General features: G+C 29.7%; 1 protein-coding gene across 4 annotated transcripts in view; it reads left to right on the forward strand.

Annotated features, from left to right (window-relative positions):
- The first annotated feature begins 7,678 nt into the window (after window positions 1-7,678).
- LOC115883091 overlaps window positions 7,679-27,221 on the forward strand; it is a 373,864-nt gene continuing 354,321 nt past the window's right edge. For all 4 annotated transcript variants that reach the window (XM_030901370.1, XM_030901372.1, XM_030901373.1 and 1 more), the window contains exon 1: window positions 7,679-7,755. The gene's annotated coding sequence lies outside the window, so the exon portion shown is untranslated. The remainder of the gene's footprint in view (window positions 7,756-27,221) is intronic.

Genomic DNA, 27,221 nt, shown 5'->3' on the forward strand with positions numbered 1-27,221 from the left:
GCTGTCACATCCAAACTTTGTAAATTAAAATAAACAAAAATTGTAAATATGAATTTTTCAAATGAATAAAAGCGTGTAGATACTCGCGCATCAATAGAGTGGTTTCAACATGACTTTCATTATGACACACCACCCCCCACCCCCATAATGAAAGAAATGTTAAAAATTATTTATATCATTATTATACAAACGCAGGGATAGGAAGAGGTGGACTAATTGCATGGGCCTCCCCGATCACCTGACCTATCCATTTTAGAATTTTTTATGCGGTATAGTTAACAATAAGGTTTACAAAAGAACTTATGAATTAAGAGAGGCACTAGAAGTGGCGGTACGAGAAAAGTTTAATTAAGTCGACCGGTCCTTCTGTGAGAATAAGTAGTAATTCAGTTTTAAAAAGATGCAACTCAAAACAATGGCGGATTTTTTGAACATTTTCTAAAATAACTTAAAGTGTATGTAGTGATATTATTTTTTTAAGTTTTAGTTTGTGTAATGTAAATTATAAAGAACCGTTTAGTAATATACTCTGACTTTTTATAAGTTATAAATCATAACAGAATAAGAATACCATGCAATCTAAGTGAAATTATTCAAGTAAGATAAAAATTGGCTATAAATTTTCTAACACGTCTTAAAAACCGTTCTCTAAAAAACGTAACATTCACTGGTCAACGTATCTTCGAAAATGTATGGTCAAAAAAAGTTGAAACAATAATCCTACACGCTTTTCTTCATTTGAAAAATTCATATTTACAATTTTTGTTTATTTTAATTTACAAAGTTTGTATGTGACAGCTTCACATTTATGAGAGCAAAGACGATTAAACTTGTTTCCATGGCTAACTAAGTGAAATTGTTTAAAAATGATAAGAATTGGCTATAACTCAGTAATTTTTCGAAGAAAACATATTATAACTTATATCGCCGAAAAGCTTAAAAAATTGCACTTTTTATGAAGTCATGACCAACTATGATTTCCATTTAAAAAACATATGTTTGTGTCATATGTCAAAAATGACAGGCTTTAAAAAAAACGGAGGACACAGTCTCATTAAGGATGCGATTATTTACAACTTTTATCTGAAAACTTTTTGTCTAAAATAGCTTATAATGGAATTAGGGACAATTTTTAAAATAGCTGAAATTTGTTTTTTTCGAAATATCTAGTAAGCCATGAACTTTTTCAAAAATCTGAAAGGCTCATATTTCTGACCCCACAAAACTGCAATTCTTTCCCCATTTAACTGACACTTTATCTCCAGTAGTTTCCGAGATACCCATAGAGAACATCGTAGGAAACTCACCCTGTATATCGAGAAATTATGGTTAAACTTCTTGAATTTGACACAGTTTAACAATACATTTTCGTACTTTTAGGCTTAGACGTAAAAGTGCTTTACTTTTATGTCTAGGGGTTAAAATTACTTTTCTATATTGTCAACCACTTCGTAAAAATTAATACTTTTGTGAGGCTTGAAGAAATAATATTATTTGCACAAAGAATGCCTATGGTATGCCTATGTCTTCGAAAAGATTTACACCTTGAAAGTGTTTTTTTATGAGGAATGTGGAAGTAAATATAAAACTAACAAATATGCATTTCTGGATCTTTCAACCTAACGTTTTTTATCTAAAGCTTATTAGATTTATATACGATTTCTTACTGTAATTTGTTAATTATAAGTGCTTTTTGGAAATATAGTAGGTCAGGCAAGATTTTGTAACAGTGTGATTAAGAAAAAAATAGAAACGTGATTGATTATCTTCCATATCCTTCCTTTAAGCAAAATGCAATGTTGTTACGTGCATAGAGAAAGTACTAGATAAACAGCTATCTAACTTCCTATATTCGAATCTTCCTTTAGAGTACGAATCAACAAATTACATGGATTAAGTGTGTTTTCTTCGTTTCATTTAATTTAAATTATTATATAATGAAATTTTCTCTCACCATAAATTGGATGTGAAAATATTTGCTAACAAACTACGCTATTTTATTGTAACTAATTTTTAGAATAATCAACTTGGTGAGTTATTTAGTCTTGAGTAAATGGCATAAACAATGGATCTGGGTAAAACGTTGACTCAACAATAATTTGCCCAATATATAGTTTTATATAACAATAATTAAAATTAATTAACAACTTATGATTGGGCAGATTTATTACAATAATTTTTTTTTCGTATCAAAAATAACTCTTTTAAATACAGTATTATAAGGCATTGCAGATTAATCCTAGAAATTACTATTAATCAGATAGGTACCAATAATATTTATATATTCAAAACAATAGATGGCTACACATTATAACAGTAAGATCAGGTTCATATCATAGGGATATATTAAAAATATTTTTTTAATTAAATAATCGGTATTCAGGAATAAAGAAATAGGTAAAATTAAATCTGTTAATAATACAGGGACTTTTTTTGCAAAAGAAGGAAATTGAAAATTTTAGATTTGTTTGAAAAAATGTTTAAGAAAATTGTTAAATTCTTGTTTAAAAATCATATCTTGATAATATGGCTAAATAGGAAGTAAATTAAATTTAAAAGAAAGGAAACCCAGAAATGATCTAGTGGTTCTCAAAATTTAAGCAAAAAAATATTTTTCTTTTCAATTTTCAAATTAGTTCAGACCTATTTGAAGAACGGTAAAGAAAAAATATGTTTCTTTTATCGAGATCTACCAGCCCCGATATACAAGAAATGTACATATATACAACCCCTTGCCCCTTGTATAAAAGAAATACAGGTATATTCATTGGGTTTTCTTAATTACTTAGAACAACCACTTACAATAGCACTAAAAAGTAAATCATATTAAATAATTGGATAACCAAAAAAAAATGGTTATATATTATTTATATTTCGTACGCATGCAAAAAATATATTTATAAGATCTGTTAATCAAATTCGAGGAAAATTAACTAATGTATTCTGAAAATATATTCTGACAGTAATATATAAAACATTAAGATTTTAATATGTAACTTTTTTATGATGATCTTTCTCACAGTCAGCTTCAGGAATTTAATTTGTCTTATATTCAAAACTTGAAATATAAATTACCTATGTCCCCGAATTGTCTTTACAAGAGGAAAAACACTTTTTTATTATTACCATTTTGAGAAAAATACATTCTTCATAAAAATTTGTGCTTGTTCTAAAATGGTTAATCCCGTTTAAACTTTTCGAAATTTCCACACCGTTTTAGAGAAAATTACAATAAAGACATCAAAAATGTAGTTGAATTTTTCCGAAAGTAATTGAAGGCCCAAAAATTAAAGTCTATTTGAAGAACGGTAAAGAGAAAATATCTTCCTTTTATATACACGGAAAAAAATCATTTCTATATTCAAGAACAATCATACACTTAAAATTTTACACTTTCTTTAAGGATAGTATTCTTTCCATGAGTACAACAAATATTTGGAACTATTTTACTTTTACACTTGCTTTTTAAATATAGTTATAGTCACTTTAAGTAATTTTGAATCTAATAAAAAGAATAAAATGACTTATATTTAAGAAAAACTTATATTACTATCAAGTGAATAAATCCTTTAGCAACGAAGAAACTATTATTAAATGAAGTATAAATGCTTTTATATAATAATAAATATAATTCTTACCTTTTTTAAAACTTTTACTTGAAATCGGTGTATTAAGACTTTAAATAAGTATATTATTCTCGGCGCGAGAATAACACCCCATTTCCAAGACTTACTATTCTTATATTAAGTGACCATCCCCAACAGCAACAACGCGACAGTGCATTCCTGATTCCTATCTTCATTTGGTTTCTGTTTCTCCTCTGTGACACGAGCTTGTGATATGTTAAAATGGAGGACCTTCTTCAGGCATGGGAGATAACGGATTTGATCCCAAAATTTCAAGGTAATTTTAGCAATAATCCTACATTATTTGATGACATTGGTTTGAGGTTAGGGGGACTCCATTTTAATATGCATTATTTCTTATACATTGGTGGTAAACTAGGTATGTACGCGTTTGGAATGATTCAATTATGTTTTAACAATGTTTATTATCGTTTCTCGTTTTCAATTAGCGATGCCGCTGTTCAATATCTACCTATATTGGGACATTACACAGTTTTATTGTATTTTCTTATTACGAAAAGCATATAATTTGGTAGGTGATGTTTGGCTAATCTAATTTAAAAAGTATTAGCCATATTCGGGGTTATTCTGGTTATATATCAATATTCATTTTAATTTAAATTCCCCCTAACCTCCAACCAATGTCATCAAATAATGTAGGATTTTTGCTAAACTTACCTTGAAATTTTGGGATCAAATCGTCATCTCCCATGCCTGAAGAAGGTCCTCCATTTTCATATATCACAGGCACAAACGATAACAAAAAAACTTTATAATTTTATAAACTATCTAGTCGGCGCGTCTAGTAACTATCCTAAAAGTAAGAAGAGGCTTTATTTTATAGTAGGTGATATTACACTTGAATAAAGTAATTATTACATGTACACAAATTATTTCTATACTTAATGCAATAATTTGCTAATTTACAAATAAGTATAAGTAGTACTCGAAACAAGATTTTATCTCGAATTGTCTGGAGTGTAGTTATAATCTTAATTTCAATACTAGGTAAATCTTAAATAATAGATAAATTTTCTTAGCTTCTAAGGATAAGGTTTTCTTGAAAAGAAGTATAACTAGATTTGCGGAATGGGGAAACTAGCATATCGTTGGTTCAAGATTAATAATCTTTAAGCTTTTTTTCCGTGTACCCCGTACTAAGGTAGTACAATTCCGATTTTATTCTTTGGTAGATCGTTATAATTAATTTTCATCAACGTCATATTTTTTGATGTTTGTTGAAGTATCACATTTCCCGAAAACTAATATCACCCTTTCCGTAGCGCTGAACTAAATAAGTGTTGTGCTTCTATAACATTTTAAAGCAGCAAAAAATATGACGTTAATTAAAATTCTGCCAATAATGGTCTATCAAAGAATGAAAAAGAAATTATATTACCTACCATAGAAACGCGTTTTGATTTTTGGACTTTTTTTTAATTTTAACCATATTATCATGTTTTTTTTAGTTCTGTTAAACGGTATGGTAATTTAAAAAAAAAAATAAACGGCTTTAACCATTTTAGAAAAAGCACAAAATGTTATGAAGTTTTTCTCAAAATCTCAATAATAAAAAAGATTTTGCTCTTGTAAAGACAATCCGGGGACATACTGTATTTTACTGTATGTATAATAGATTCAGGTATAACAATAGTGCATACTTTACATACTCTAATTGAGAATGGAACATACTTTTTTAGACATAACACTACGAAATGGAAAGGCATAGCATTCTAGTTATAAAATATAGAAGTTTTTTATGCAATAACTTTAGAAAAAATGTACAGGTTCTTCAAACTTAGTAAAAATGCAATTTCTAGCGTAAAAACGAAGCACTTTTACGCCCAAGCACAACATGTGACGTTTGAAAAAAATAGCATGTTCTATTCGGAGTACAAATAACTTTTTGTGCCTCGCCTGTAATGTCAAACGTACACACAAAAATTGTCATTTTTACTCCTAATAAAACAACATACTATTTTTAAATAGATACTATTAAAACTTTTTCTCCGTTTTCACGGATTTTTACACTAGCAAATGAAAAATTTGTCTAATGTGACGCCAGCGAAATTAATTTAGTTAGCAGAAATAACCTATTTTACCTTTAATCAATTTTAATAATAAAAAAATCAATCTCTACGAGTTTAGCGATTACAAAGTCATAGAGCTTGCTTATTCTAATTGGTTGGCATAATTCAAAATTGTGTGAGGAAGTAAATATATTCTTGGAGAGTATGACAAAAAAGGCATACTAAAAGAAAAGCATAGAAAACTTTTTTCTGTTTGTTGTTAAGGGTATATATTTATAACGATATTGTCTTTGATCATGAGAAAAATGACGGATTGGTTACGAATAAAAAAAATTGATGGCATCACATTCTTCTATAAAAAAAATCTAAATATGACTAATGCTAAGTGCCTAAATTAATTTTGACAAAGTAATAAAAATATAGTATATTGTTCTATTAGGAGTAAAAATGAGACAGTATGTGGAGAGGCTGTACGTTCGACAGATGAGCGTAGCGAGTCCCACCCTACGGGCAAAGAGAAAGATAGATATACAGAAAGTATATTTTTACTCCCCCGGAATGAAACATTCTATTTTTTTTTTCTCAATCATTGTAAATAAGTCGTTTTAATAAATGTATACCGGGTGCGTCTCAAAAGTGGCTCACCCCTATAACTTTTTTATTTTTATGTATGTTAGTATATTTGACATAAATTAGGGAATGATTTATATATTCAATTGTTTTCGGTCACTTCCGGTTTCACCGGAAATGATTACAACTTTTGATTTTTAAATAGCACCCTCCGTATTTTTTTACTTTATTCGATAGAAAATGACACTCTGAATAGAATGACATATCATACGTCAACTTTTGACATTTTTGCATATGGTTTAAATATGCGAAAGAGAAAAATAAAAATTTGAAATCGTAACATGCGGTTCATAACGATAATTTGACTCGAAATACCAAGTGTGTGGTATCAAATTAATCGCTAATGAGCCACCTTCGTTCCATTTGAAAAAATGGAGATGTGATTAAAAATTAAAAATACGATTTGGGCATCTTTTAACCGTCAAGGACAAGACACTAAAATATTAGGCGAACAAATCTATTTTCCAAGGCTCCTTGATTAAAAATTAGTGTTTTTAACACAGCCATGGCATTCTAGATTGAAATTTAAATACAATTTGTTTTTGAGCGAATATGTTGACATATGATATGTCATTCGATTCAGAGTGTCATTTCCTATAGAATAAAATAAAAAAATAACGGGGGTGTCAAATACAGATCAGAAGTTGTAGGCGAACAGGAAGTGACCAAAAACAACTGGCTATCACTTGTTGAATTTGACACTAATGCCTGGTTTTGATGATACTCGGTTTAGGGTGAGTTGAAATGTAAACCAAGTTCAAAATTTTAATTGTTTATTGAATGACTTGAATGCAAATTAGGTATTTGACTATTGAAATTGAGCCAGCCCTTATCGAAGATTGAACTGGGTTTTTAATCTTATACTACAAGAAAAATATACCTAAATGAACTTTACCACTTGAACTGGAGTTTAAGCTATATTGCGTACAGGCAAAAATGCGTTATGCCTAGGCCTAAAATTAGTTGACGTTTTTATATTGCCAATCGCGTCACAAAATATAATACTTTTGTGACGTTTCCAAAAAAATCACTTCACTATCACAAATTATTATGACTTAAAAGAATTTATAACACAAAATTCATATTTTGCAAAGAAAATCACACTGAAATATACAGTTCTTCCTCTTGATTTTCGTAGTTTATTCGTAAACGAAACATATTCCATGGCCCGAAGCTGAAATTGTCGAAAAATCAGGTTCAAAATCGAATTTCCTGCCTACCGGTACCGCCAACCACCGACCCGACCTGAACAGTACGCACCGACCGCAGGCCGCGAGCCTACGTACCACGAATATTCCTCTCTGACCTAGAGAGAAAACAGTTCTTGGGTTGGAGTTCGGGCCGCGCCAGTCTTCACCGACTCTTTCTTCTCCGATTCAGTCGCGGTGCAGACATCGATCGATACGCCTAGTTCTCGTTCATTGGTGGTGCTGTGGTGTTCCCCTCGTACCTCTTTGCCTCGTCTTCCGGTGAGTACCTTGCCCTTTTTTCGCCCCCCCACTCAACACGCCTGCCCTTTGGAACTATCCATCCCACTTTGGCCAGCTCCGCTTTCTCGTCGGGGGTTTTGGTGCATATGTCATTTTCGTCGCTCCGGTCTGTCACTGGTACTGCCGGTTGTCGCGATGCTGTTAGTGACGGACCAGACGAAGATGAGGAAGAACGAGAAAGTGAGCTCGAAGCGTTCGCCGTCGAAAGCGGAAGATGTGTTATTATTGATGGGTGATGGATAGATAGTTCGCGCCTATACGTTTTCGTTTTCATCGGTATCTGGATTAAACATGTGCCGTCTTACAAATAGGCGACATACTTAGAATTATTCTGAAACAGAATTTAACAACAAAACGTGCAGTTACATCTTGATTAATATCTTCATTTGGGTTCTGATTTTCAAAAAAATATTTTTTATCAATAACTTTTTAAAGATCTTGATAAATTTTTCCTGTTTTTTATGTGAAAATCTGATACCATTATAAAATATTCCCAAATAAAAAAAAGTATCCAATAGGATGAGATAATAATAGAAATGCTCTAATAAAGTTTTAAGAAGTTAAGACATCGAACTAATTATGTACTTTGATCCTGTGCTGTTTTATAACTAAACGTCTCACTTAAAACTATCCTGAAACATAATTCAGTAACAAAAAGTCTAATTACATCTAGATTTAGTATCTAGCTTTATTTGAATTCGGACCTTCATTTCTAATTTTCACAAAATTAATTTTATACATTTTTTTAAATATATTTATAAACTATTTCTGTTTTGGGTACTGACCCAAAAACAGAACTACTAATATTTACTGAAATATGATACCATTATAAAATATTCTCAAATAATAAATGTATCCTATAGGATACCTAGGATATACGTATTACTAATAGGTATGTCTTAGGAAAGTTTTTTGTGGGAGAGTTGGGTATCGTATCCATAAACAGAATTTTGTAAGAAAACGTATAATTAATTTAGATTTAATAGCTTCATTTGAATTAGGACTTTGGGTTATAATTTTCAATAAAATATCAATGTTTTAGATATATTGATAAACTTCTCCTATTATTCTGACGCTAGATAATCTCACATTGTTATAAAATGCCTATTCTCAAATCGCCAAACCAAAAGTATCCAATAGATTTTCATACTAATAGGGATGTCCTAATTAACTTACAGGAAGTTTATAATATATAAATAGAAACCAACAAGAATTTTCAATAAATTATTTTTAATTTTTCATACATCTAGATAAAGTTCTCCTGTTGTGAGATCAGAAAATCTGACTGTTATACTTAGAATTATTCTGAAACAGAATTTAACAACAAAACGTGCAATTACATCATGATTGAGTGCTTCATTTGGGTTCAGACTTTGAGTTCTAATTTTCAAAAAATTATTTTCTATCAATAATTTTAAATATCTTGATAAGCTTTTCCTGTTTTTACGTTAGAAAATCTAATTCCATCATAAAATATTCTCAAATAATAAAAGTATCCAAGAGGATGTCATAATGATAATGTTATAATAAGGTTTTAAGAAGATTACAACACCTTAATAGAAACTAACTCCAAATGAATTAGTTTGAAGCTGTGCTGTTTTTTAAATAAACGTCAAACTTGGAAATATCAATACAGAATTCAGGAGCAAAATGTATACGTCTGGATTTAGTAGCTTCATTTGAATTCGGACCTTGAGTTTGGTTTGGTTGGTTGAGAAAATTTATCTTTTATTAATTTTTTAAATATCTTGGTAAACTTTTCCTGTTTTTAGGTTAGTAATCTGATGTCATTATAAAATATTCTGAAATAATAATAAGTATCCACTAGGATGTCATAATTATAGAGATTTTCTAAGTTTTAAGAAGATTACAACACCTAAATAGCAACTAACTCCAACCTAATTAGTTTGAACCTATGCTGTTTTACAATACACGTCATACTTAGAAATATCCTGAAACAGAATTCAGTAACAAAACTTCATATTAAGTAACATAGCTTTATTTGAATTCAGACCTTGAGTTCTGATTTTCCAAAAATTATCTTTTATAGTTTTATATCTTTATACACTTTTCCTGTTTTTACGTCAGTATATTATCTGATACTATCATAAAATATTCTCAAACATTAAATGTATCCAATAGGATGTCATAATAATGCGGATGTCCTAATAAAGTTTTTTGTTGGTATTGCTGGTATGGAGGGTGTGTTTCATATCCTGAAACAGAATTTAGTAAGAAAACGTATAATTACATTTAGATTTAGTAGCTTCATTTGAATTAGGACTAAGGGAGTTCAAATTTTCAATAAATTATCAATGTTTTAGATATATTGATAAACTTTTCCTATTCTCATGTCAGAGATTGTGACACTGTTATAAAATACCTAATCTCAAATATTAGGGATACTGTTATAAAATGCCTAATCTCATAGTATTAGGTATGTCCAATAAAGTTTATTATATCTAAATAGAAACTAACTAATTTGAACCTGTGCGGTTATACAAATAAAAACGTCATGCTTATAAATATCCCGAAGTAGAATTCAGTAAAAATATCAATAAATTATATCCAGATTTACAAGCTTCATTAAGAATTGAACCTCCAGTAATAATTTTCAATAAATTATTTTTAATTTTCCATATATATTGATTGATTGAACTTCTCCTGTTCTGAGATCAGGAAATCTGGCACTATTGTAAAATATTCATGGATTCATATTCAATATTCATGAATATACTATTGGATCTAAACAAGGATCCAATAGGATATTATAAATAAGAAACTCCAAACTAATTAGTGATTAGTGTGAACTCCGAGCTTTATTTGGATTTGGATCTCGAGTTCAAAATTTCAGTAAATTATCTTCAAATTTTGAGACATCTGTAAACTTCTGCTGTCCTAAGTTCAAAAAATCTGACATTGTTGTAATCTGATCTGTGTTGTAAACTTCAGACTAATTAGTGTAAACCTGTGCTATTTTACTAATAAACGTTATACTTAGAAATTTCATGAAACAAAATTTAGTAACAAAACGTGTAATTACTTTTAAGTAATCTTTAGTTTTAGGAGTTTTACTTGGATTTGGACCTTGAGTTCTAATTTTCAATTTGACATCACCCCGTGGATTATCGTGCTAATTTTACATTAAGAACGATAGTAATGACAGAGTAGAGTCTTAAATAAGTGCAAATATTTTCAGGGCTGGTAGATTTCGATAACAGAAACATTATTTCTCATTACCGTTTTTCAAATAAGTCCAAAATTATCGCGTTATTTTACTTTGAAAATATAAAAAAATAATAACTTTTTCTTAAATTTTGAGAGCCATTGAATCTTTTCTGGGTTTTGTCTACTGTATTTAATCTATTAACTATGTTGCCATCAAGAAACTTATCAAGAAATTGAGTTTTTTGGCTTAAAATTTAAAAAATACAATTTTTTTTTGAGAATTCCAAATTTTCATTTTTTTTTTGGCGAAAGAAGGTGTTTCTGGGTAGAAACATACTATCCCAAAAATAATTTATGAGATATAACAAACTCTATTTGCAAAGAGTTCCATAAAAACAACAGATTATAAATTATATCTATATTTGCATGTTGCTATAACTATATTATTATAAAAAATAAAAATATTACTGTAAAAGGAGTGTCTGACAAAAACAGCGAGTGAAATTTTAGTTAATGTAGTGTTGAAATGTTATATATATTTATGTTCTTTAATAAACGTATACCCCATTTCGGAAAAGCCAATGTGAAAAAAGAATGAAAATAAAATTACTTTAGTTTAATGTATCAAATTTAGTAATGGTTAGTTCGGGACAATTAACGATAAGGAATATTTCAAGGATCATTAAAAATAAAGTAGTCAAAATCACATAAACCCATATTTTTTAATGTTAATAAAATCGACTAGTCTTTAGTATCACTTTCGGTGTCTAGAAATGGAAAACAATAATTACAAAAACCTGTTCCAATATATTAACAAAATTCTATTGTTAGCAACAATGTAAATTAATGTTATGCTTAAGATCTTGTAATTTCTAATGTAATAATTAAATTGAATCATCTTTAATGAATATTTGACAAAATTTCAGGACAAAAAAAAATTAAGTTGAAGTGGACAGTATTGGATATTGAGAGATCTGAATGGAATTATTATGTATCAGTTTTTTTTCTTTTAATGGAAAAGTTAAAGGCCTTGTTCAGTATTAACTGCACTATCGCTAAAAAACTTAAACGCGACATAGAAATGCGTGCGTGTAAAATATTCAATTTCACGTCTAATATTCAATATTAATTTTCCTATTAGACACTTCACCTTCAGCAGTGCTTTTTAATCGGATAAAAATTGTCTTACTGCACCTGTTTAGATTCTGCAATGAAACTTGCTAGACTATTTACCTAACCCATAAATTTCATTTCTTATACGTGGTTGTTTATGTTGAACTTATCACAATAACTGTCTAGTAAAGTCACGTGCATCAGCACGTTGTGTACCTCATTCATTCTAACAAAATTATAGTTGGAAAATTTAATTAATTATTGTTAGAAGGTTGAAATAACGGAGGTAAGTTTTTTCTCTGAGATCTTGAGCTGGATTATAGTACAAAATGATTTAAGGTTAAGAACTTTAGGAACTGATATGTTTCAATTTATTTTATAATAGAAAAGTCTATAACTTTCTTGTGGGTTCATTTCTTGAAAGAAAAATATTATGTTTTTTTTTGCAACTAGACGAAAAATCTATTAAATAAAAAAGGTACTCAGCTTCACTCTACTGAGGTGTTCGTTGAGGAGACTGTTTCAGAAGATTGTTTTTACTTAAATCAAGGAAAATCTTTGATTTTTCTCGGTCGTAAGTTCTGAGGAATTTTTTAAGTGTCTTAGATTATTGGAGGATTCCCATTCCAGTTTACGGGTCGAGTCTTCCTTATGTTCTATTATCCTTCCTTATTGTTCCTTATGATTTTATATTTATTAAAATCAAATATATCATCAGAGAGAAATATATATCGATACTAACCTCTACAGATGCTTGAGCAATACGGGGTGCATCTCAAAAGTGGCTCAGCCCTATAGCTTTTTATTTTTTTAGATAAAAGACGAGAATTCGTATGTTAGTCTTCTTCTTCTTCTTCTTCTAGTGCAGATCCATTAATAGATGCTTGCAACAACATTTTCCATTGATTTTCTGTTCCGGGCGGTGTGTATTAACGACTGTACATCGTGTAGCCCTGTCCACTGTCAAATATTCCTCAGCCAAGACATTTTCTTCCTTCCGATACCCCTCCGGCCTTCGATCAACGGATGCAAGAATTGATATTTGGGGTTTCGTATTATGTGCCCCAGGTATGCGTTTTTTTTCTTTTTAGTTTCTTTTTAGTCTTTTAGTAATTCAAACAATTCACGCTCTCTGTCAACCCGTCTGAGAACCTCTTCATTTGTCAACCTAGCCGTCCAAGGTATCTTCAGGATTCTGCGATATAGCCACATCTCGAAAGCCTCCAAATTGTTGATGGTAGCTGCTTTCAATATCCAAACTTCCATAACCATAAAGGAGCACCAACCACACATAACACTTTACAAATTTTAATCTAAGGTTAAGGTCAAAATCAGAACAGACAAGTACTTTTCGAAACCTCAAGAATGCCTGTCGAGCTTGTTTGATGCTACATTTAATTTCCTTGTCTGATGTCCAATCTTTGGGGAGCCAGATGCCCAAATACTTAAATTTATCTACTCTTTGTATGGGCCTTGCGTTAAATGTTAGGATGGAGTTTCTAAACACATTTCTGGATTTCTGTTTGAATGTTGTGTTCGGATTGATGTTTATGTTTAAACCCATTGCTTTGCTCTGTTCTCCTACCTTGTTGACCAGTTGTTGTAGGTCATGTATATTGTCTGCAATTAAGACGGTATCATCGGCGTAGCGGATATTATTAATCCACACTCCATTAACTTTCACTCCCATTTCCACGTCCTCCAAAGCCTCTTGGAAAATAGCTTCTGAGTATAAATTAAATAGGACTGGAGACAGGACGCAACCCTGTCGCACCCCCCTTCTAACTTGTATGGGATTGGATATAGTATTGAACAATTTTATTTGTGCTGTTTGGTTCCAGTATAACTTCTCAATGCATTAAATATCTTTATGATCTATATCAAGTCTTTTCAGGAGCTGCATTAATTTGTGGTGCTGTACGCGATCGAATGCCTTTTCGTAGTCTATGAAACACAGGCACACATCCTTTCTCTGATCGTAGCAGTTCTGGACAAGCACCTGTGTTGCGACTATCGCTTCCCTGGTACCTAACCCTTGCCTGAACCCCATTTGCGAATCGCTTATGTCCCTTTCACATTTTTGTTTGGTATGTTAGTATATGACATAAATTAGGATTGGTTGACGTAATCAATTGTTTTCGGTCATTTCCTGCTTCACCGGAAATGACTACAACTTTCAATTTTTAAATTTTTTAAATTATTTGATAGAAAATGACACTCTGAGTAGAATGACATACCATATGTCAACTTTTGAAATTTCCATTAAGAAAATTGTATTTTAAATTTCAATCTAGAGTGCCAGGGCATTGTTAAAAACAATAATTTTCAGTCAAGAAGCCTTGAAAAAATAGTTTTGACCGTCTAATGTTTTTCATGTCTTGTCCCGGCCTGGTTAAAACATGCCCAAATCGTATAATATAGCAACTTTTTCAAATTGAACAAGGGTTAATGGTAACATGCGGTTCATAATGACAATTTGAATCGAAATACCAAATGTGGGGTACCAAATTATTAGCAAATATTGTTTTTTTATCTGAAAAAATAAAAAAGTTATAGGGGTGAGCCACTTTTGAGACGCACCCGGTATAGAATCCACACCAAAATAAAATTTTTACTGTTGTAGCCTAAATTTATTTAAATTTTTAATTAATTTCTACAATTTAATAATCTAAAATCTGTATTAGTCTATATTTCTCTCTTCCAAAGTTTTATACAAAACACCGATGTACATTACTGCACTTTACTTACTAAACCTGTTAACCAATTAGTTTTATTAAATTTTCCAGAACATTTTTTTTTAATTGTCAAAAAACTGTATCAATCTCACTTTCTATACCATTAAAAATTATTATTAGTTGAGGTTGCATTTTGCTTACCAAAAAACACCTCATGGTTTCTTCTGTAACATTTTGATTTAATACGTTACGGTTCAACAGGTAGTTAGTTGAACAATAACATAGTTTGAATGTAATAAACTTGACAAATTCCTGTGTTTGTTCAAGGTTGTTTAACGAACATCTTCAAATTCATCTGAATGAGTGATAAAAATACTGTATTCATTTAAAATATTTTAATTATCTTCTTAATGCTTTTTCAATGTCAAAATCATATAATTATGCGTTGTTTTGTCTTGCTTCTTATTCTCTTATTTTTAGTTTATGAATCAACGACAAAAATCTGAATGTCACGATGTATTATGCAGTAGTCATCGGGTTTTATATCCATTCTTATAATTTATCCTTTCATTTAAATGAGTGATCTTCAACCATGGGAACTTGTAATACGTTAGTTTTTTATAATAAGTATACCTTCATTTGTGTGGGTATTGTGAACATGAAGAACACACCTTTTTTAAAAAGAATCATTTATTACACGCATACAGGGTACTGCAGGAATATTTGAGAGCTGAAAAAATACGTAAGATGCTTTAAAACTATTACATAGCATCTCGTCAAACAAATCCTCTGGGTATTTAGTCAATTGTACTGCAACAAAATCTTCAAAATTAAAAATGTATTTTTTTGTTTATTAGTAAATCATTGCTGGACAAGTTGGTCTTCGTTGGATTAAAGTAGCAGTGTTTACAAAAAATAATTATTTTATTTCGTAGATTTTCTTGCAGTACAAGTGACGAATTACCCATAGGACTTTTTTGACGTGATGAATCCGCCATATAAAGAGGTATAGACATTTCTTATTATTAGTGGAGTGCCCAGAGACTTTTACCTCGGACTTCAATTACTGTGAATGTATTAATGTAAAACCTTCTGCATTGTGTTTATAGACAAAATACTAAAATGTTTACCCATTTTTTTCGTTGCTTTTAATTTTTTATTTTAGTAATTTTAGTAAATTCTTAATTACTTCCTTCTTAATATTTCGATTTTTTAATTCTTTTTCTAAGTAAATTTATTGAAATAAGTAAATCTAATGCATATGTTATATAGCTATACCCATTCTGCTTATATTCTAATTATTGAAATTTTGATTGAAATCGAATTATACAGGGTGGCGCGTCATACACGACGCGGTTTGGTTTGGTTTGGTTTGCAAGGAGAACAAAAGTTTGTATTGAAGTAAAATTTTGTGAGCTTATGTCAATTTAAGGCATTTTCTAAAATTATGTAGAGTTCTACAGGGTATCCCCAAAAAAAGTTACACATCAAAGTTATGTTTTTTGTAATGGAACACCCTATATATTAATTGATTTTTGGATTCTAGTAAAAAAATAAAGGTTTGTTTCATTAGAAAATGTTTTTGAACAACTTTTACCGGCACGAAAAATGGGCACCTTAAAACTTTGATGTATTTAAAGGTTAATATATTTTATTTTAATGGGCCGATTTTGATGATTTTTTAAGCAGTGTGTTGCCAAATGATTTGACTTCTTAGTTTTTTTTTGCTAAATTAAAAATGAAATTCCGTATACTCTTGTATACCGAACGGCTCTAGTCTGACAAGCTGTACCTTGCTACTCCCAAGGCGTTAAACGCTATATACGAGAGCTATTATTATTATTATAAAAATGAAACTCCCCATCTGTTATTTATACGAGGGAAAACAAAATGTTGATATTTTGGTGAAAGTTTGAAACACCCTGTGAAATATCTTAAAACAGCAAGAAATTTAAAAATTTATCATTTATTTTTAATTTTATCATTTAGATACATCCTTTCTCGATGATTTGCTTTTAGTTCATCTCATTAGCTTTATTTTTGTTGGAAATATTCGGTTTTAAAGAAGGCACTAACATTTTTTCGTAATTTTTACATTAAGACCATGCCTTTGCTTTTGGGCCTAGTCAACACATCTAGTAAGTTCTGGCCTCCAAGCAGGTCTTCTTGACGTAACCTTTGCTTTATTTAATCTACTTCTTGGTAGTCCGTTAGTTAATATGTACGGTCCTTAAGTGAAATTCATTATCAATTTGAAAAGGTGGCAAACAGCGGTTTCTTAGCGATAAACTTACAATAAGTCGATCGTCTCGCTTAGAAGTTCCCATACGAAGGCTCCTGGACAGCTAGATTGACGTCCTCATAGACGTGGTCATAATTCAAAGACCATTTAGTATACTCTATGGTTTTAAGGTATATTTGATACCGGAATTTTATAGCAAATTCACTGAACTCGAATAAATAAATGATATATATTTGACTCACCCTGTATATCTATAAAGATATTTTTGAAATGTGAACTACCATTAAACATATATTTTGTAAAAGGTTTGGAGTAAAAATCTCAAATAGGTAATCCTGATATAGAGCTTTTCCGGAATACGGAGCCATCTTATATGTATGCATTTGTATATGTGTGTTTATTTAAATTCTAAAGTGAAAGCAACGAATTTAAATGGGTAAACTTTGTAATATATCTTATTAACAATACAATGCAAAGAGTTTTATAAAAATTCGTTCACAGTAAATGAATTCCGAGGGTTATATCCCACAAGGGCTTAAAGGACTTCAAAATATGTAGAGTTTGCTCATCATAATTTCAAAAGAGGTTCCAACATTTTTTAAATTTTTTAAAAAATATAATCTGAATTTTCTATACGATTTTCACACATGGTTTAATATGGTCAATTAAAATATATTTAACGATTGTATATCTGGTTTTTATATAATATATGCAACTATTATTAATTATAACTTGTTTACCAGATTTTTTAATACACGAAATTAATACGTGATAACACTCACTGTCTAATTATTCAAATATTTGAATATAATGTCAATATTTGTAAGGAATTCCTTATTGGAAAAATCGTTTTTTTTGTAATTGAAATATAAAGGATTTTTTTAAATGCCATTTGAGTTTACGCTGGAACTTTTATTCGTGGTTTAATCAATTAAAGCATTTTTGCGTTTAATGAAGTTAAAAAGGAAAAATATGGAATTTTACAACAAAATTGTATTTATGGGTTAAATTTCATTTTTAATGAAGCAAAGCTGATTTTAAAAATCGTATCCTCTGATAATGAATAATCATTAAATGTCTAAACAAATTTATAAAATTGCATTATTTTGCGAGACACTGAAAATATAACACTGAAGCGATAATTGAAAAAAAAATAAGAAAAATGAAGTCAACGTAAAATAATTATTACTCAAATTAAATGTACAATTAATGGAATTACAATTGGAATAAGTTATTCCATGAACAATTTCATTTATAGCTGTAGTACAAGTACAAGTTATCTGTGACCTGAATCTTGTACCAAGATTAGAAGCAATGGTAGTATCCGCTGAGGTTCTGGATAAAATTTGACCTGCAATACTCGTTTTATTTTGTAAAGAGTCTTCTATATTATAACCCTCCGCTACGGTACTGAACTTCCACCATCCACCGTGTCGCTTAATTGTATTAAGATTAGCTCCAGAATCTGCCAGCAAACTAGCCGAGGATCTTCGAAAGCAATGTCCAGTATAAAGATGAGATCACTTTCCATCATTTTACAAGAGTTGAGGCACAAATTTGACATTAGTTGACAACAAATGATCGAATGCTTGGAATCTTTCAATTACCCTAGCAACCATAAACTTCATAATTAATTTGATTTCTGAATGGCATATTATGAATTATTCATTAACGTAAAAAGTAATAATACCTTGATATAGGTATACTAGCATAAGCTTGTTTGTAGAAAAAATAGTGTATGATATGTGTGCTAAAAGTGATTTTATTTTTGGTTTTATTTTGTGAGAGACGCTGAAGGCGGAGTGTTCCATCCCTTCGAAACTTATAAATAACTATTTTAAACTCGCTTATTAAAAATGCTGTAATTATTTAATTATTGCATCCATATTTTTTGTAAATTTCCGTACATTTTTTACAGTGCAGGAAAAACTATAGTTTTGTTGCAAAACTGAATCATACACTCAGTACTGTAGACTGTTTTCCGTCTTAATTTGGTTCAAGTAAAACGGAGCGTTTTTTCGTCTACACACAAGGGTTTACTTCATATGTTTTGACTGAATAGATAACAATGACAAGTAAACCGTTATACAGGGTGACTCTTAAATAAGTGCAAATATTTTGATGGGTTTTGAAAAATGTTTTTGGGTCGCAAAAAAAAAAATTTTGAATTATTTTTTGGAAATTTACACGAAAGAAAACCGAGAAAAGATCCAGTGATTCTCAAAATTTAAGTGAAAAACCATTTTTTTTTTATTTTCAAAGTAAAATATCTCGACTTATTTGAGAAAACGGTAGACTCACCCAGTATTAGACGCAGGGTCTTTAACCCTTATTAAGCCTAATAAAGATTGTAAAATCAACAAAACGCAGTTACAATTTCAGAAGAGATCGGTTTTATTTGGTATTCAAGTTCAAGCTCAAGAGATATAGTTGAAAAGACCTTCGCAGGTTTCCATAAACTTCCAAGAATAATTGTAAGATTCCACAAGCAAGGTTATTACATGAATTTAAGTTGTTAGTTTATGTTTAAGTTATGTTTATATACAGCCCTCGGTACAGCCTGACCTTAAGTCTGAGCAAAAAACATAAAGTATTCATTTTGTCTGAAATTTTGTGAATTTTTTTGTGTACCTAGAAACTTTTTAGAAAAATTATTTTCGAAGGTATAAGTAAAAAACAACAAAAACGTACATTTTATTTATTTTTTGCATTTCTTGATAAGCTATCCCGAAAATTGTCCGCTAAACAATTTGACTACACTAATAAGCAATTTTATGATTGCATTTCATCCATTTTCTGGGAATATTCGAGCAAATAAGAGTACTCTGATATTTATTTGAGTGTAACGGTTTGCTGCTGATTTTACTTTTGTATGATTTGATAATATTAACTTTAAAAAATTATTCTCTAATAGTTTAAAGCATTCTCTAGCAGTTTTAAATTCTTATTTCGTTCGAACGTCAAAGTTGATAATCAGATATAAACCTGATGGACTTGAAGCCGATTTAAAGGCAACTGTATTTTCTAATAACATATTCCACTCACGATTTTGCCAGAATAAAAATAACAGAATTCGATTTATATGTTTAGCGTATATAGCTCCTAAGAAAACCATTGTTATTATTATATTATCATAACGTAAGAATGGAAACTAAGGTTTAAAATTAGTATAAAAGATTTTTTAATTTTATTTTCGTTGAAAAACAAGCTTTTGTTATAGAGAATGTTAAAAACAAAAGATTCTTTAATAAATACTAATCTTTCCTTTTGGCTTGTTTAATATAAAAGGTTGTTTTCCATTCTTTTCCTCGTCTTTAAAATTAATTTAATAAAAACATTTAAATTTGACTTCTTCCTCGATTTGATATGATTCTATAGTTAGGTTTATTATAAAATAATAACAAGACTTTTTTAAAAGACTTTGTTGTTTCATATCATAATAATATTTTTCATAAAAAAGACTTAAATCAGATTTTTATATATTTTATGATAAATTTTTACCAGCACTATTTCTTTTTAAACTAATAGGTGCCAGCCAGGCAGCAGAGTAAAAAGCAACACTCAATACCACTAGCAAGTACAAAAATTAGTTTTTCGGAATCGCTTCTGATTATTTGTCCTGTTACGCGTGCGTAGTGTGTCAATTGTCATTCAAGGGAATCCCCGACTTCGTTATGTAGCCCGAAAGACGAACAAAAAAAAATATATATATAAATCTCGAATATAGTGGGTACCTTAAAATCCTCCATTACTTAGCGTAAGCCATCGACATATTACATAGTGATCTAAACATATTACCACATTTTAATGGACATGTATTTGATGACATCCATATAGTGGATATGTTTCCATGTGGTTGTGATTTCATGTAGTGGATAAAATACATATAAAGTAATACAAAATCGGTTAAATTTTATAATAAACAGGGTGCTACAAATTCGAGGTACGAGCATTGGTTAAATTGGGGCAAAGTTGCACATTGTTCACCAAGATGTCATTAAAAAAGTTTTAAAAATTTCAAGGATGCTATGTTTTTTTGGAAAAAAAACGAATTTTTTTAAAAATCAATTTTATTTTTTCCTGTCGTTACTTTTTAGAAAATCAAAAAATTAATTGCACATTTTCATAGCCACTTTATTAGGGCTATCTGATAGTATTTTTAGATTTTCAAATTAGTTGATGAATTTGTGGGATACAGAGGCCAACTTAATTTTTTTAAATACGGACCTGCATTTTTTATTTCTGTTTTTGAAAGAACTCAGTCTCCTGAATATAATGATATGCCACACTTTATACTTTTCTTTGTTTTGGGTACCTTAACAGCAACAAAACTATAATTATTATATTTAAAATAATTTGAAGTCCGACTCTGGTTTCTTAAATTATTTAATCTGATTATATTCATCGCAACAATATTGATCAGCGTTAATTAACATTGAATAAGGAATATTGAGCCAATTGGAAGATTCAAATAAATAATATCCTGGTCAGGAATTTAAAGATATTATTTTTAACTTTTTTTATTGTGAATTTGAAATCTCAGTGTGCGATCTAATAATATGCATAATATTAATCGTAGTTATTATAAATAAATCAACTTCTACAAACTAGTTTTTCTATGTTCTGCATGTTCGAAAGGGTTACGAGTTACCACCCTCTCTATTGCACAAATTTATTTTTCGTTCAATTTTATTTATAGCTCTTTGAACTTTCTTCTTATACTTCCGAATGCATTTTGTATTCTTTGTTGTAAATGTTGAGATGAATTGATTTCACTTTTACAAATGACGTCAAGTAATGTAGCCCCTTGGCAATAGGTCCAGGAACCTCGCTGGACATTATACTGCTCTACCATTTCCAGTCCATCTTCCGGGAAAACGATTTGATTGTTTATATTATATTATATTTATATTAATTATTTTATTGCATTTGTGATTTTCCGTATTCAATGTTTTATTCCCCGTCATTGTTAAGTTTGAATGTTAATCAATATTGTAACGATAAATAGATTAAATAATATTTAAAAAAAAACAGAGTCGGACTTGAAATTAGTTTATTAATAAATTGTGTTCAAATGTCTGAAATAAAAAAAATATTTAGTGTGGCATATCATTGTACTCAGAAGACCGAGTTCTTTCAAAATCTGAAATAAAAAGTGCAGGTCCGTATTTAAAAAAATTAAGTTGGCCTCTGTATCCCACAACTTATCAGCTAATTTGAAAATCTAAAAATACTATCAGATAGCCCTAATAAAGTGGCTATGAGAATGTGCAATTAGTTTTTTGACTTTCTAAAAAGTAATGACAGGAAAAAATAAAATTGATTTTTTTAAAAAATCAGTTTTTTACCAAAAAACTCAGCAATCCTTGAAATTTTTAAAACTTTTTTGATGGCATCTTGACCTTAAAACTTTTTTGATGACTTTTTTGAAGGCATCCCAAAGATTTTTGAAGGCATCCCAAAAAACTTTGCACCGATTTAACCATGTTCGTTTTGTAGCACCCTGTATATCCCATCAAAAACATAGAATATAAAAATTCAAAGTCTCGCAACGCAATTCCTCCAATAAAATAAACTGCCTTGGTTTTACATAAGATCTAAAAACTTTTTATAGTGGAAGTATTGCGTGTTGTTTAGTTTTCTAACGACTTGTTTCCGATTTTCGTTATAACCTAAATATCAACTTTAAAACTATTCAATTCATGATTTTACTATTGCTTTTTACATATAAACTCTATGTTGAATTTGATTTAAGATTCATTTCGATTTTAGAAACAATATTTACGTATATTATTTATTAAACTCAAATATTCTCCACTAAAATGTATTCCAAAATTTAATGTCTTAATAGGTTTGGCGTCTTTATTATAAAATAAATTGCTTAGTTTGTAATTGGGTTCTCAATTTTCTTAAACAAATTTCGAAACAAAGGGAGAGAATTTTCATTCCGAAATAATAGACGAGGAAGATTTAATCTTATTTAATAATGTAGAGATGGTAATCAGGAACGCCGAATTATAATAATATACATAATTTTGCATAAATTACAAACCTATTTATAATTTAGTTGAATTTCTGTAAACTCTGTAATGGTTTACGACACATAAAATGTAAGTATATATACTGCACAAACAGGTAAATTAAAAATACAAAACTATTTTTTAACAAAAAAAAAGGAGGTTTATTTCCAAGGAATATATTTCTGTTTGTCTAAGTATTTCCCATATGTATTTTATATTCTTTTGACCTTTTAGTGAATGACCATTTTGTGTATTAAGTACCGTCTGTATCCTTGTAGCAGGTTCATTGATGTTTTTTCTTCTGGGATTATTGCTATTAAAGACTCTTAAGTATGGAATTATTTATTTTTATGTAAAATGTTACGATGTTAAAATACACAACAAATATTTTAGTTACCTTTAACTGAATCTTACTATCAATAAATTTGAAACATCTGTTTCATAAAATACATATATCTAACAGTACGTATGTAATAGGGTGAGCCAAAAACACTAACCTATGGAATTGATGGGTTAAAATGAACCTAATAACCGAGAAAAGATATCCCAGGATTTTTAGCTTAATTTTAAAAGGTGTCAGTAAACATTCAAAATTTTCCATTTAAATGACACGTAAAAAATCTTTTTCCTTTAAAAGTACCATAACTTTGAAACGATAAAAAAAATTACATCGCGGATTCTTGTAGAGCATAAAATTTCCTAATAATCTGTAGAGAGTATTTTTTTTTCAATTCAATACTAAATATGAAAATTTTTAATAAATAAACACTAAATTATTGTATTTTGTCGCATATTTTGATTTTTTTTCACTTTTTAAAGCTTTCAAATACCGAGTGTTGCATCGTCGAGCGGGACATAGGAAATCCCATGTAAATTTTAATGGGGTCAATTATTGACTTCCCTAATTATTTTAGAGAATAATTCTATTTAGGTTTATAGAAGAGTACTAAAACCCACATTCAAAAGAATAACTTTAGATATTTTTGATTAGCCCGTTTACGAGTTATCGCCGATTTCTTTTTAAATATTTCTCCTTTCTTATGGCCCTGTATTTACTTATGAGCACCAGTCAAGGTAAAAGATAACTGTCAAATGTAGTTGTAATTTCAGAAATTTACCTATTTAGTGCTTTATTATTATTATTAAAAACTCATACCTACATCGAAAATATTAGCCATAAATTACACTACCGAAGAAAAATTATTGATGATTAAATGGTATTATCAAGGAAATAGTTATCAAAAGGTGTCAGACATGTTTGCTGCTCTGTATCCGAATAGACCAATACCTGGAAAATCTACAATCGCAAGGAATATCCAGAGATTTGAGGCCAAAGGTACCCTAATAAATAACTGCAGATGTGAAGCAAGGCAGGAACAAAGAGAAGATGCAAGAAATGATACCGACTTGGAAGTTTTATTGTGCGTGGAAGAGAACGATGGAAAGATCAGCACAAGGAAACTTGAGGATGAAATAGGAATAGATCACACTACAGCGTTTCGAATTTTGAAACGACATAAATACTATTCCTTCAAATATGAAAAGCACCAAGAGCTACGAGTTGGGGACGAAATACGGCGGCAGGCGTTTTGTTTTGATATGATGGAAAGAGCAAACACGGATAGGGAATTTTTAAAAAACATATGTTTCACTGACGGTATAAGCCATATTAAATTTTCAAACAGTTGAAAGCACATCAAAATCCGTTAATGTGTTTTCTTAATTATATTTATTGATTACAAATATATCGTTAGATTTATTTATTATGTATTCCTAAAAACATAAAACCGAAAGAATCTAAAAGAAGAAACCTTGAGAATCTTAATTAAAAATTTATTTTTATTACCGAAACAATAACACTAAGATATTAATACTTAATTTATTTATATCCTTTTTAATGACTATATAGTGGAGAATGTGTTATGGTTTTATTAGCAAACCTTTCAGAAATGTTAGGTTTTTACTCATTTTAATTTTCCAAATAACATTTGTCTTTTGTTGTAACTTTTCATATTAATAGGTAGAATATATGTTTATACTCATACCTATGCCATATAGTGCTATTAGTTTGCTATTTAACTTATATTAGGATACTAAAGGTTATTTAAAAATTACTAACTACCTATACCAAAATGAAACAAATTCACTAGAATAGACCAAAACACTTTACATTTGCACTGGAGGCGCTTCGCAAATTCAGTGCAAAAGTTAAGTGTTTTGGTATATTATGGTGAATTAGTGCTTTATTTTGCTGTTTTAACACCAAACTTTCCAACCCTCCTAAAAACTACCTAATTATTGGTTTATATTTTTTAAGACTTTTTTAAAAATGATTTTAGAAAACCAGATATCTTATTAGTTTTCGACAAACCCTTCCTTAAGATAGACGAAACCAATAAACTAACTCCAGTCATACAGGATTCTTAAAGAAGGCTTAAATAAGTGCAAATATTTTCAGGGTTGGTAGATCTCGATAAAAGAAACATGTTTTCTCTTTACCGTTTTTCAAATAAATCCAAAATTACCGAGTTAATTTGCTTTAAAAATTTCCAAAAAAAAAATATATTTTTTTGCCTAAATTTTGAAACTGGATCTTTACTGGTTTTTCTTTCTTGTAAATTTAATCTCTTACCTATGTTGCTATATTTTCAAAAGAATATGTTTTTTTAACCAAAAATTAATAAAATTTAAAAAAAAACTTTCAAGTTTTCAATTTCTTTTTCAAAAAAACCTCATAATCGTCTTCCTGGGGTCGAAATATACTACTCTTAAAAATAGATGCACTTATTCATGACTCACCCTGTATACTTTATAAAAAAATGGAAACAAAACTTTAAAAAAACCGGTAAATTCGACAATACCAAATAAAAATGTATTATATAATTTAATTAAAAACTGTTTAAATTTAAAATTTTACAATGTATAATCAACGTCAGTGAAAGTTCTTAATATGGCGAAAATTAATTTTATTATAAAAACATATTCTTACGGAACATGCTTTCTACAATACTAATAAACATTTTATCGTTGTAAATCCATAATCATTATTTTACTTTAAGGTAGTTTACATATTTTAATTATTTATTATCAATATATTTTGCCTTTAAACACGCTACGGTATAAATAATATTATTCTCTAGTATTTCTTTATTTTTATTATAATATACTGTTTGTTACTTTAAAACAGCCTCTACACTGTTCCCGAAATTTACGAAATATTTCTGGAAGTATTTCGTAAACCATTTCGCAAAACATTTCTGGAAATAGTACGATAAATATAAGCCCGTGTTATAAAAATTGGTTCCCACGTTTCCTGAAATAGATCGAGACACGCCGTGATTAGTTGTATATTTTTTATTGTTAAACCAGATTAGAAATTCAAAGTTTTTTTTTTTAAATGTGATGTCCTCTAGCGGACAAACGAAGCACTTTTGTATAGAGATAAATTGTGCCCAATGAACTTAATTTGATTAGAAAAATAGTAGCGAAATTCTAGTAGTAGTTCTACGTCTACGGAATATTGGGACACCCTGTATATAGCCACTGATTATCACTAAGAAGTTAAATTATTCATATTATGAAATGAACAAAATTCTTACAGCTTTAGTGTATATTAATAAATATTATTTTCTTGCCTTTAGCTGTGTATTTTTTCTAATTTCGAAAAATCGAAAGAAGAGAAGAAAAAAATAAAAAAGTAAAAAAGTAAAAAGAAATGTTTTTCTTCTCGTAAAGGGGGAACCAAGCTCCACTCCCACAACCGGTTTCTGGGCCTACCCTTCATCAGGTGGGCTGTCCAGGGGCTGGTTCTCACCGATACGGCAAGCAAAACTTTTTCAATATCAATAGACGATGTCGTTATTCATATTGACATCTTGATATACTCCTTGTTTTTCTATGCAATTATTTATTTTGATCTAGGCAGTCTACAGTTCCCGATCTATGTCCCCGGATTGTCCTTATAAAGGTGCGTTCAAATCGGCTGCGCCGCTCCATGCCGCGCCGCGCAAATCATTTTTCTAAAATATACTTTTGTGCGCTCTAAAAAAATACATTGCGAGCGGCGCAGCCGGTGTGAATGCACCTTAAGAGGAAAAAGTTTTTTATTAATGGCGTTTTGACAAAAATGCATTCTTCATAAAAGTTTTTGCTTGTTCTAAAATGTTTAATCCTGTTTATACTTTTCCAAATTTCCGCACCGTTTTAGAGAAAATTAGAAAAATAACA

Source organism: Sitophilus oryzae, unplaced genomic scaffold (assembly GCF_002938485.1).
Source record: "Sitophilus oryzae breed Bouriz unplaced genomic scaffold, Soryzae_2.0 scaffold_1806_pilon_pilon, whole genome shotgun sequence".
NCBI classification, from domain to species: domain Eukaryota; kingdom Metazoa; phylum Arthropoda; class Insecta; order Coleoptera; family Curculionidae; genus Sitophilus; species Sitophilus oryzae.